At 38.7% G+C, this 13650-nt stretch overlaps 1 protein-coding gene across 3 annotated transcripts in view; it reads right to left on the bottom strand.

Annotated features, from left to right (window-relative positions):
* Window positions 1-11180, bottom strand: part of LOC102228781 (protein-tyrosine sulfotransferase 1) — a 68691-nt gene extending 57511 nt beyond the window's left edge. For all 3 annotated transcript variants that reach the window (XR_002754322.1, XM_023351192.1, XM_023351193.1), the window contains exon 1: window positions 10960-11180. The gene's annotated coding sequence lies outside the window, so the exon portion shown is untranslated. The remainder of the gene's footprint in view (window positions 1-10959) is intronic.
* Between the last annotated feature and the right edge of the window lie 2470 nt (window positions 11181-13650).

Below are 13650 nucleotides of genomic sequence, written 5' to 3'. Positions count from 1 at the left end.
TTACCATGCAGAGTAAGGTGAGAAAGATAGTGACAGATTACCTTCTAAAAACTGCCATGCACTCAATGTGAAACATTAAGATGCCTTGGCTGATAAACTGGTGGCATTATGTTATACCTCACATAATGCTGAAATGTGTTACTGTTAAATTAATCGAGCCTCTTCTCTGCTGCTCCCCATATCCATCTCAGGATATTTTCCCATTGATCTGTTGGGGGGGAAAGGGAAGTGGATACTTCTCTCCCAGGAGCAGCTGGAGAAGTGAAGCCATGGTAAAGCACACACTGCAATAAGAAGGACTTCTCGGCTCTCATCTTGATATATTTGTGGAAGGGTTTAAAAAAAGGATCAAGCCTCTTCCGAATCACAGGATCATATCTCTTCTGAATGACACATATTAAACAATTATAACAGCAATCAAATTTCCTCAGTTAAATATTCCACTGTACAGTAGATGATGAAGAAGAAAACAACCCTACATACAAAAAGTCACAAGTTGACATGATGTTCTGATGTGTATTAGGTTAATGTCTCCAACTATAACAGAGCAACCTGTTTTAAACAGTGACCCTTTCTTCTAATGAACAGTTCTTTTGCCTTTTATCTAAAGACTACCAAAGAAAATCTTTATTTATTTCAATCTATTAATTATAGGACAAACTAGTAGAAGCAAGACAAAACACACAAGCCCAGGAATTCTGACTTTCCCAGTCTGATCTATATTAAATGAAGCATGATATGAATTTTAAACTGGGTGGAGATAAAGATGGGAATGATGGACTATGGCTATATTGAGCTACAGTTGTGGGTATTGACAGCGGTTCATTGAGACAAGAACTCATTACCTGTCCAGGCTCCAGCCAATTTACGTTTTTTCTTGAGGTCTGACCTGTAGATTCCGATTTGGACTAGTTCACACAAGTTCATTGATAGAGTTTGCTTTGTGAAGGTCTTTAAAGATTATCCCCATGCATTAATCAAAAGATAGGTCACTAAATATTACATGAAGCTTTAAAATGTGGTCATTAAAGTGCATGGTGTTGATTGTGCTTATGGTTGATGCAACAGATAATGATGGAATTTCTTCATTTTGATGCATTTACTTATTAAGAAATAAAAATTACCTCAACATTAGACCTGCATGTGATTGTCCAGAGTCAATCAAGTTAAAGTTGGTTGAGTTCCATAAGGCTAACTTATTGAATTATGTTTCTCAAAACATATATTATGTGATTGAAAGACAAAGCAGCTGGACTAACTAAATATACACGCTGGAATAATTTGTTTATCTTATTTCCCTTATTTATACAGCTAAAACCACATTGAGATTAATCTGCAAAACGCAACCAGGTTACACATACATAAATAATAAAAACTGATAAAAACTGCACAACTGCAGCATCAGTCAGCCAGAATGAATTCAGTTCAAGACACTGTAAGACCGAAGAGTTTTTATTAACTCTGAGAATAATAAGACTGAAGCGTATTCTGGGCATATTTTAGATGTATATTTGGGAAATTGTGGAAGAAATTGCACAAAGAATTTACCACATTAATAGGCATTTGTGTCATATACATTACCCAGAGCATCACAACGGGATTGATTAATGGTAATAACAGTTAGTAATGGTTAATGTAATTTTTTCTGTAGCATTGTCTTAAGACAGTGCAGATCCTGAAAAGCCAGAAAAAAAAAACACAAAATATGATACACTAAAGTGGTTATAGACGGCTTCCTCTGCTATTATATTACACCAGTTCCATAGAAATAAAAGATCTATCGATCTTGTGTACTGGTACACAAGATCCATTAACTGGACTGTTTCAAGCTCCATTTTTAAGTCAAGCTTCTTAGATGATGTGGAGTGATGAGACACAGAGTTACACCACGTCTCTGGTCAAGAGGGCACAGAAACGCTTGTATTTCCTGCGGAGGATGAGAAGAGCACACCTGCCCCCGCCCATCCTCAAGACGTTCTACAGAAGCACCATAGAGAGCATTCTGACCAGCTGCCTCTCTGTGTGGTGTGGAGGCTGCAGCGCCTCCGACTGGAAGAACGTGAGGAGAGTGGTGCGTAGGCCTGTCACGATAGCAAATTTTGCTGAGCGATTAATTGTCTCAAAAAATTATTGCGATAAACGATAATATTGCTTGAAGACCTTTTTACACTGATGTAATGGAAATGACGTAATAATGCATGCGATTTCCTGCCAAAGATAGATACACTTTATTTTCCAAAGAATATTTAACACTGGAACTGATAAACAAAATAAACAAAACAACCAAAAATAAAATGGATTCTCAGTCTCCATTAACAAAAAATGTACTTGATAAAAACTAAACAACATAAAGCCAAAGTGGAAATAAATACTGCATTCTACCTAAAGACTGCAGATTATGAAGTGTGTATACTATGTTGCCCTTCAGTAATAATTAGATTTAAATAGAGAAAATGGGCACATCGACTACCTGATGCAATAGTTCACACTACATAATTTTTTGATCCTATTTTTCCCCTTACAACAATCTTAAAAAGTTGGTCTTTCTAAGATTGTGTGGTGTGTTATGGTAGATCGTCGTTGCCGCTCCGATCTAAATCAGGGGTTTTCCCCGACTGGGATCGTTAACGCAGCCTGTTGTATGTGACAGGTAGCCAATCAGAAAGCGCGGATTCTCCTCGTGCTTTCTGAGGGGAAATCACGTCGGGGAATCCCAAACAGCTGACAGGGCAACCCGAAGTCGAGCGGACATTGGAGATGATACGTGGAAACAACATTAATGTTTATTCAACATGCAAAGAATATAGGAATGACAAGAGGAGGAGTTGGAGCGAAATTGCTACTGCAGTTGATAAACCCGGTAACTTTTCAGCTGTTCTTCGTTAACGTGACGTAAATACGTTCTAATGATTTTCATTCAGTCAGGACTTTACTCTGACTCTAGCCACATGCATTGCAGGTAGATTGTAGTAAAGCATTGATTAATGCCTGGTTTTAAAATTAGTTCACTGGACTTGTAGCCATTATTTTGTGCCCATTGTTGGACACAACACGGCAGGAACGAACCCGATCGAACCATTATACCTAGGATTTCTGTCAGCTAATGTGTGGTCTGTCAGGGTTTGAAAATGGGCCGACAATCGACAGCTCTAAGATCGTAGTGTGCCTGGGCTTTACACTAAGGAAATGAGAAAGGAGGGTCAGTGGAGAGCACCGGAGTTGAGCCTTTTTTCATTCGGTGTCATCAATAGAAAGAGAAAAAGGCCGGAAGAGACAATAATGCCGATAATTGAAATGACATCGATAGTTTTAATTTATCGTACGATTAATTGATTTATCGTTTATCGCAACAGGCCTAGTGGTGCGGACAGCAGAGAGGATCATCGGGGCCCCCCTTCCCTCCATTCAGGACATTTCATCCCAGCGCTGCGTGTCCTGAGGCCGAAACATCGTCAGTGACCCCTCACACCCCCACCATGGACTGTTCTCCCTGCTGCCCTCTGGAAAGAGGTTCCGCAGCATCCGGTGCAGGTCCACCAGGTTCCGAAACAGCTTGCCATCAGACTGCTGAACTCTTAACTGGACTGCACTCAAAAACTGGTCTCCACTTCATACCTTGCACATGTACATAGCTAAATAACTTCTATTTTACTGTCATTCCTGCACTTTATATTTTATATTCATATTTATATTCATATTTTATACTGTATTTCATTTTATTCTGGAGTAACCTCAAAACATTGGAACCTCAAAACATTGTCCTGAGCCGTATGCAACGAAATTTCATTCTGTATACACCCTGTGCATGCAAAATGACAATAAAGTCAGTCTAAGTCTAAGTCAATGAGCTGAACATCTATTAAAACTGCAGATGGTAGAGATGCAAAAATATCTTGTGACGTTAAAACATTATGTATTGTACTGCTCAACTGGACTTCACAATGGCTACATCTTCTCTCACAACAGATATCAATGGACCAACAACCAGCAACAGATAAAAATAAATTTGAATATTTCAATAAAACATACCCTGTATTTTTATATGCTATTTCATTGCCGGTGAATTGGTGCCACTGCAGAAGCAAAGAACAGAGGAAAAGAGGGGAAATAGGAGAACCAAATGAAATCACATAGTGATTTTTATTTTTGAAGATGTCCTTTACTTATTGGGGCGTGCCATAGCAATGCACAGGAGGTACGAGCAGCATTAACGGTAATAGGAAGCGGCAGTTATTTTGAGGTGTAGAATAATAGGTGCCTGCCATGCATTGCATGCAATGCCATGGCAGTGGCATTCCTTCTCGAGTTGTAGAACTGAGATCCCCCCTGATCCACCCTCCTGCAGTAGACGCTGCTGCTGAATTAGCCTTCATCCACCTAACCCAGCATCTGTTCGCGGGTGAAGGTCCTAGTAATAGAGTAATCAATTATTCTTACAATTAATCGAGTAATCAGATTAAAAAAAAAAGATAAAATCAAACATTTGTAAATCTAACATAACAGCAGTATTACTATTGGATATCAACATCAGACCAATTTTTCACATTTGAGCTTCCCTAACAATAACTTTTCTGTAGTTTAGAAAATAAACCTGTAACAATAATGGCTCACTTTCTAAGTTAATCTGAAGAAAAGTTATACAAAAATATGAAATTATATTAAATTTAATAATAAAGAGGCAAGCTCACAAATACGCTTATAAAAAAATGTCAATACTCCAGCTTTTCGTTTATGTATTCATCTTCAGTCAATTTAATAGATGAACTCTCACCTTGCCCAGACATTTATAGTTTTTGTGTTTATGTTAGCGACGGGATTTGACACCTTTGTTCGTCACACACCATGTACCAGCTAAGTGCCGCCACGGTGCGCTCCGGCACCCATTTGTTGAGACTGGGATGATATGAAATACATTTTCCGGTTCATCCCTAAAGCTACACTTACACTTACCTAAAGCTACACTCATCTAATGCGCAGCTGCCCGCAGTGTTCAGTCTATCCGCTCATCTGTACAAATACACCTTCAGCGCTCGTAACCGCTATTCGCTCTGAACCGCCACCAGGCAGCAGCTCCAGCAGCAGAAAAGCTGCCGTACTCCAGGCAACGCACCAGTCATTTTAAGGATGCTTATCAGTCCCCCGAAAAACACCCAGACATTATAATCAGTCAATAAAATCCTCCTAGGGTGAACTTGAAAACTGGACGTTATGCTGCTAACAGTTAGCTTTTGTCAATGACTCAGGTGGAAGTGAGAGCGCTGTGCAACACAAGTAATAACCCGGCCGGAACACGGTGCACTAAAAATATAATTTAACGAAGTTTCGAGGCAGATAAATTTTCCTCAAGGAATTTTAATAATCGAGGTACTCGAATCACTCGAGGAATCGTTTCAGCCCTACTTCCCATTACCGTTAGTGCGACTCGTACCGCTGCGTGCCCCTTCACACTATATTTATCAAAATGTGCCCCTCAATCCCGTGAGGGGTGCTATTACTTTTGTTAGCATTTCGAGTAACCATGGCGACATAATTAAAGAAAAACAAGCCAAATTGAAATCAAAAATTCTAACTGACCCTTAAAAACTGAATCTTTAGGAATTTCTCTGTCTTAGTTCTTTTTACAATTACACGGCAAAAACAATAATATGTTTATTATTGACAGAAATGCAAACAATCTCTATAAAATGATAATAATAAACAACCTCCTGTCTCAACTGGAGACAGTCCGAACAGTTTTACCTTCCCCTGCATTTAAATTAAAGATATCCATTTGCCACGTCCCTCCTGACCTGTCTTCTCCAAAGTGAAATTAAAACTGCAGTATGTAACTTTTATCATTTTTTTTTCTTTACATATTTGTTAAAACTGTCATTGTGTTGTGAAAGTATGGCGTGAGAGATAATCTGTGAAAAATGTATTAAAAGACTCTGCCTTCTCCCAGTGCTATCTGAAACAGCAGTGAGACAATCCGGCTGTCATTGTAGAAGGAACTCTCTGGAAACTCTTTAATTTTGATTGTTTAGTCTGAAGCTCCAGTTACAAATCCTACAATTTTCACTGCTGATTGCTTTGATATCCCACTTTCCAGTAATGCAAGCCAACAGTGAGGGCAGTCACTTCCCTTGATCTGACTAGCAGAACACTGCAGTGTGAAGTTTTATGAGGGTTGTTAATCTAGTGTGTCTGCTAGTGTTGAGTTGCACCATTAAAGCTGACTATTTTAAACAGGAAGACACAAACTAATGAGAAAAAAAATGGTAAAAAAAGTAATGGTAATCATACATACAGGAGTGATGCAATAGTGGTCAGAACCCATCAGGAAAGTCTTCACTCTTTTTCACACTTTCTCAAAGAGTAGAAAACTGCCAGGTGAGTAGTGAGTTGAAAACTCTGAAAAAGTGTTAGACAGTCAGCTTGGTAACACTGATTTTCAAGGTCCAGACATTTTTCTGATCCTAATCTGCTTCAGTGCTACAAGCCGCTTTGCAAAACATGTCCGTTCAAGCACGTCACTGCTGCTTGCAGCCACTCAGAAATATGTAGAGCAACCAGAGGAGACCTGTTTTATTTGTCTGGTCTCTAGGGGTGTGCTATATTGTCTTGTTTATGGTGATACCACTGGATTTTTTTGACACCGGTGTAAAAGTTAATATTGCGATAATAAATGATAACGTCATTTAACAGAGCCTGACCTGTGCAGCAAAGGTGCTATGCTTTCTATAGTTGTTTGCCAACTGCCACTAAAGCAAAGAAGAAGCTGATAACTGGTCTACAGTCGGAACTGGATCGAATCTCATAGAATTCGCTAATATCAGTAGTAAGGGAAGGATATACAGTAGAGTACTCGGTTACTCGGAAATTAGCTCTGCCTCTGCTGAGTCAGTTATGGCCAAAAGATTTTCTGAAACACAGATGTCATTCCAAAAAATAAATAAATAAATCAATAAATAACTTGAAGCTTAACACAAGGTTCAGGGCCAAAAAAATATATGGAACAAGAGAAATAAATAATTAAGGTTTCACTTCTTCCCCCACATTTTATTTTTTGAGTGTTGATGTTTCTGTTTTGTTATATTTTACAAATATGTCTATTAATGTGAGAAAATCACAACTTTCTGTTCAGTCAGTATTAACACAGCTGACACAAAATGTTTTTAATTCAGCATATTACAAAAAATGTTGCCCTTTATGTAATGGAAAGATGAACAACTCTCTTCATACAAGAGAAAACTCAGGTTTTTAAGAAATTGGTCAGCTACCAACTAATCCAGGGTTTCCCCCAGTTTCCCCCAGTTCCCCCAGCGGGTAGCCTGGATTAATTGGACCTCCCGCTATGCTCAGCATTGCTTATATTTTTTGTTAATTAAAAAAAAAAAAGCTTTTTTTTTTTAATAAGTCAGACTGCAAGCATCTCAGAAGTGAAAATAGTTGATATTTATTTTGCATTTTTTTATTTGTTGTTTTTAAGACTATTGCTGGGTTTCAGACAAGTGACCCAGATGACAAGCAAAATTCAAATGGAGGTCTGGAAGGGGATTTCTCCGATTCAAAACAAAGCAAAATTGATCACAACGAGTACGCTAATCCCATAAATAGGTTGGAACAGACAAGGCATCTCGAAAAAATATGGGTATATTTAGGATATGATCCGTATTATCTCGATAAAAATGACTTCTCTTATAATCTTGAGGATTTACCAGGCCTCCAGGTGATCCACATAACTAACTATCTGGTGCTGCAGAGTTCATATTTTGCGACAAGCCAGTTAAAAGTTTTCAAAAGTCTGGAGTACAATCATTTAGTTTCAGGTTGGGTCGAGCATTTAGGATGAAAAGAAGCATTAAATGACTGACAACTTGTTTCTGTCGGGTGAGTAGTGAATTGTGCTATTTTAAGTAATAAGTCTATGATAACGATGCTATCGCTAACAACAAACGAACCAATGTTATTTCTATGTGCTTGGATCTCCTGGTAAATAATTTTTGTAGCTTCTGTAAACCCAAATTCATGCTGGAGTTGTATGAATTGTATGAACTTTTATCAATGTTGAGTAGTTGTAAGACACTGGATTCAGGTCCAATGTAGGTCAACCATTTGCAGCGATCTACAGAAACACCATGAAATACAAATGTAGTTTGTGGCCAGACACAAACCCTGTGAGGGAATAGTCACAGCTCATGGTGACAGTATGGCTCGGTAGGTGATATTTAATTTATTTAACTTTTTTTCTTTTTAGCATGAAAGCCCCACTGAATAAACATATTTTCTGTCCGGGATTTGGCACTGAGGTAGCTGTTAACAACATTAGCACTCTGAGGACAACAACACTAGGGCATAAAAATAATATATCTTACCTTACATATGAATGCTTATCTTTCTAAGTAACTGTCCAATAAAATATCTGAAAATACAATTTAAACGATGTGATAATTACCTGTTAGAAAGTGGGCGCTGCATGGCATTGTTAGTTTCTGCACCTCCTGTTTTTAGTCCTAGATTATTGATCCACTTTTCTTTTCTCTTTTTTCGGTAAGTTTTTTAAAATTAACTCCCTTGTGACCAACGACCTTCGAAATACCAAAATAACGTTTATCTTTCTCCCTATTAGAACGGTTGGAACAACCGCACAGGACACAGACTTTAGGCATTTTGATGTTGGATCAACAGAAATAAATGAACTGCATTTACTTCCGGCCCTCCATCTGCATTGTGTGACGTCGGCGCTACGTCATCTGAAACCCAGCAATAGCTGCTGTCGGTTTAAGTATTTTTGGCAATGTCTTCCAGTTACATAATTACCCAGTAATATTTTACATTTCCTGTCAGTTTCACATCTTTTAATACAAAAACACAACAGGCTACTGGTTGACCGCCTCAGTGTCCAGACCACTGGGCTTAAGAAGTTTTCTGTAATCGTTAACTGATCAATAAGATCAATCAATTTTAGATATGCTCCTTAATTGATAACTTGTATCCCTTCACCAGAATGTTAGTGTAGAGTAAAAAGCTACTCCTTCCTTAATGCTGCAACAAAAAAATAGAAATGCAACAAGTAATTCAAGAATTTTTCTCAGACACTTAAAGTTTCCCTGTGGCTCAGCAAGAGACACACTTCAGGCCCACATCATGGTCTAAACCAATCACAGATGGTGAAGGGAGGGATGACCACCCTTTGATTCCTGTCCATATAGGGTTATAATCAATTGAGGATAATTGAACAGGAAGACGTGAGCACCTCCTCTCTGATAAGAATAATGATCGCCTGTGGCAGATGTATTCATCATCCAACTGAATGTCAGTGAGTGATGTTTGTGTTGTGATGATATAGTACAAACACATGTATGGTAGTATTACACTTAAGATGAGCCTTTCAGGAATTCTATGGATGACTTTGGAGGCATTCACTGATTGCAATATTGGAAGCTTCCAAATTGGTGATAATCAAGCAAGTACAGTCAAGGATAAAACTGATCACCAAGCAATGACTAGTCTTCTAAAATAATCTCTTTAACTGTTGAAAAATGAAAGAGATTACACATTACAAAAGGAAACCGAGAAAAAGAAATACCAGCATGTGAACCTCTCCACATGCAGCTGCATCATCCCTTCCTGACCACGTCTTGTAAACAAACTGTGGTTCATTAATCAAAGGTTTTGCAGTGAGAAGCAACGCAAGACATCAGGTGGTCTTAATGAATGTGGGCGACTTCCTAGAAAGCAAGCACTCCTTTGAGGGGCTTCATAAATATGCATCCTACTCTGCAGCTTGGTTGACGGGACAGCCATATATATGTTTTATTGAAACTAAGAACTGTGATGTGGCTGTGGGTGGTTTTCAGACACGGAAACAAAACTTTAAATAAGCTGCTGGGGCTCCACAGCTGTGACTGTCAAAGCAGCTAGCACTGAGAAATACTGTATTGTACCTCGGTCCTTCTCTTTCATATCCAGACCACCTGCATGCAGCAGATGTGCTCCTGGCTCCTCCTGACCATTGACTACTGTTTTCTCAGCCCTCTGGTATTTCTGTCATATGTCTTTTTTATGGTGTTCTGGACATAAAATATCACTAATGCTCACTTAGTTTTGTGTTTGGCTGATACTTTGTGTATATTCTACATGTCAACAGACAGCTCCTACATCTCATACACAATGGATAAAGTAAAGGAGCTTAGTCGACAAAGGTATAATATAGGACCAATGGGTTTTGATCCAGTAGTTAATTCAGCATGGATATTAAACTATTGCAACATTTCTGTGTATGTATGTCAGAAATAATAAGCTATTGTTAATTAAATCTTTTAATAAACTAAAATGGTTAACACCACCTAAAGCAGTGTCAGGTTGAGGACCCCGGTCCTCAAGTCACACTGCCCTGTATGTTTTAGGCATTTGCCTGCTTCAGCACACATAATGTTAATTGATGACCGGTTAATAGGCTTTTGCTGAATTGCAGCCATCTGAATGAGGTGTGTTGAAGCAGGGAGACATCTAAAACATGCAGGTCAGTGTACCTTGAGGACCAGGGTACACAGAACTGCATGAAACACTGGTCTAAAGGATAGGCTACAACTTAAAATTCAGGAAATGTCTTTAGTCCTGTTAAAGGGATATGAGTCCATTACCCCGAGAAATAAAAACCGTTACTTCCGCGCTACTTCTTCGTGAGAACAGCATAACTGTCATCTTTTAATGTATGATTCTGTCAACAGCGCAATATGTACGTGTATCAACAGGGGTAATTTTCCAGCCTGTTCCCCTGAACATGCCAACCTCCCCCGCCCCCAGCAATTATGTAACCTCAGTTTACCGTCAGTATGAGTGAGTGTAAAATAACATATAACGTCTGTATAAACCTCCGGTCTAAAATGTGACTTTAATACTAGTAGCTGCGCGGCTTGGGAGAGGAGCGATGAGGTAGAGGGTCGTAATAGCGGCACGGCGCCAAAAAAAACCTACCTAACGCTGCGGATACGGCGCAGGAGAGCCAGGTTAGCCAGCGAAAAAACTTCCAAGGACTCCAGCGTTAGCGTCCAGGTTGTCCTGTCTCCTTTCTGAGTCACTTTCTGGACATTTTCAGCGCACACAAGCCGTGTGTACAGCGCACGACAGTCAGATCGTTGCTCTGGTGTCGGGCTACAACACAGCCATAAACCAACCACACTGCTACAAGCACTGAGCTCGACTCCTACTGAAAGGAGAGCTATGATAAGTCAAGAATTCACGCGACGCTGTGTGTCAGAGCTGCTGATTGGCCGATACATGAGTGTGGGCAGAACAATAGCTGATTTAAAAGCACAGTTATATTTCCTCACCGGCTGCCATTGACAGGGGCGCCGCCAGGAATCTTTGGCCCCCGGACAAAAATTTTAATTGCCCCCCTTTGCCCCTCTGCACATCTACATTAGAATTTCTTGAGTCTATTTGACCCATAAAAGGCTTGTAACTGCCTAGCTTTCTTTGGTCCATGTCTGATACAAGCATAATATTTACTGATGGTGAATTTTACATGCAACAGTCCATATGCTGTATGCAAATAGGTTGCTAATTTTTTTTTTATTAGTTTAGAATGTTCCCATTCTTCTGAACGGCTTTTTACTAAGAAGATCTCAGAAGATCTCAGTGAGGCTCCAGCCTCACTGAGAGCCATTCTTTGTTCTTGTAATGGTCTGCGTACACTGCAATACCTATTATTATTTTATTGAATTATATACATTGATATTTATTTAATTAGCAAATAAATAAAACACAAGAATGGAAGAGCACACAGAGCATGCTCATTGCTCTTTGATTGTTTTCGTCACCTGTCATGGTGGCATACATTACAGCACTGCGCTGTCTGGCTTCATACAACGGGAAAGAGAGTGAGAACAGTCATGGTGCGCGCCTTGTTCTTCTTGCTTGTTGCACCTTAGACAGTGTTCATAGTTGAGCAATGTTTACCGTTAGGGCATTGCTTTAATTGCTATGTTTAATAGAGCAGACATTGGTGGGTTCTGACATGGGCAGTATGGGCAACTGCCCAGGGTGTTATCTTTTTAGGGATGGCAAGAGACCTCTGCTGATTGTGATACAGAGATGGAAGCAAAGCAGAATGAAGAGTTTGAATTGATAATGATATTGGTTAAATTTATTTAAGCTCTAAGCATTTTTCTACTTGTTTTATGGGAATATGAATCTCTCAGATCATTTAAGAAGCTACTTTGATCTTATTTGACATTTTATTGTGTCATGTCGAGCGGGATGCCGGTCTTAGTCTTGACTCGGACTAGGACCATAAAAGTCTTGGTCTTGTCTCGGTCTCGATACGCTCTGGTCTTGGTCTTGTGTTAGGTAGTTTTGACTATAACACTATGAATTACATATATTCAGTGATATAATTTGTGATATAATTATAGCTCCCTTACATATAACAAAAATCCAAAATACTCTCAAAGAAAAATTTTATTCTAGTTAATTTAAAACACCTGCAATAGTTCCTGGTTTCTCTGTGTGTCAATAAGCTGCACAATCGTGGGGAAGACTGCTGAACATCTGGACATATGTCCAGAAGACAGTCACTGATGCACTCAACATTTACGGGAAGCCACACAAAGTCTTTGCTAAAGAAACTGCTTGGCAACAGAGAGCTGAATCCAAGTGAATTTGTAGAGTGGAAGGAAAAAGTGTGATAGAAAAAAATCCACCAAAAAATGCATCTGAACATTATGAACAGAAACCATGGTAACTATAGTTCTAAATTATGTTAACTCATTAATCAATGTTAATCTATTCCTTAGCATGTTCTTCATTTTAACACTGTAGTAGTGCATTCACTAACAGAGATTGGTCAAAACTTTATTTATGAGAGACAGGATTACATTTAAACCATTTGAAGTAAAATATAAACTTTCTGACTTCTTCCTTTTATTAAGGAGACAATTGCCATCTTGGACTGCTAATAAAATTCTTACTTCAGAGAACATTCCACTTTAATTTTTTGATTTTAGAGTAAATTAAATTCCCATTAAAACACTGGTGGACTCAAAGTGTGATTAGAGACAGTAGACACAGTTCCTCCTTCCATCAACTCTCATCTAAACCCCCTTATTATGGGGAATTGCTGTCTATCTACAGCAGTCAATGGGCAAGAGGAGGGGTACTCCCTGGACAGGTTGTCAGTCTATCACATGGCAACACAGGACAAACAACCTTCATACATATCTAAGTACAAATTAGAAAGTTGGATACTTTAAGACCATGAAAGAGTCAATACAAGCAGAGAGAACATGAAAACTCCAAGAAAAATCAATGAAAGACTAAGAAAGACCAATGGCCAGGATTCAAATCCTGGCCGTTTCTTCTGCAAAGCAAGAGTTTTGTCAACTTTGCCACTGTGCAGCTCATCCATCCACAATACTCACTTAATCCAGGTTAGAGCTAGAGTTTATTTATTATTTATTAGAGTTATTTTATTCTATTTTTATGTTTTGCTTGTTGATATTTTAAATTTTTTTTAAAAATGTCAAAATACAGCTAAATACAGTATATAAATGAGTGAAAATCTGGAAATAATCTAAGAGGAAAATCAATTCATTCTGTGTGTATGTTGACAAGCCGCAATGTGCGTCATGTGAGATAATGGGATTTTTTATATTTCTTTAAATATTT

Source organism: Xiphophorus maculatus, chromosome 18 (assembly GCF_002775205.1).
Source record: "Xiphophorus maculatus strain JP 163 A chromosome 18, X_maculatus-5.0-male, whole genome shotgun sequence".
NCBI lineage: Eukaryota > Metazoa > Chordata > Actinopteri > Cyprinodontiformes > Poeciliidae > Xiphophorus > Xiphophorus maculatus.
This window is presented reverse-complemented; position numbering and strand designations above follow the sequence as displayed.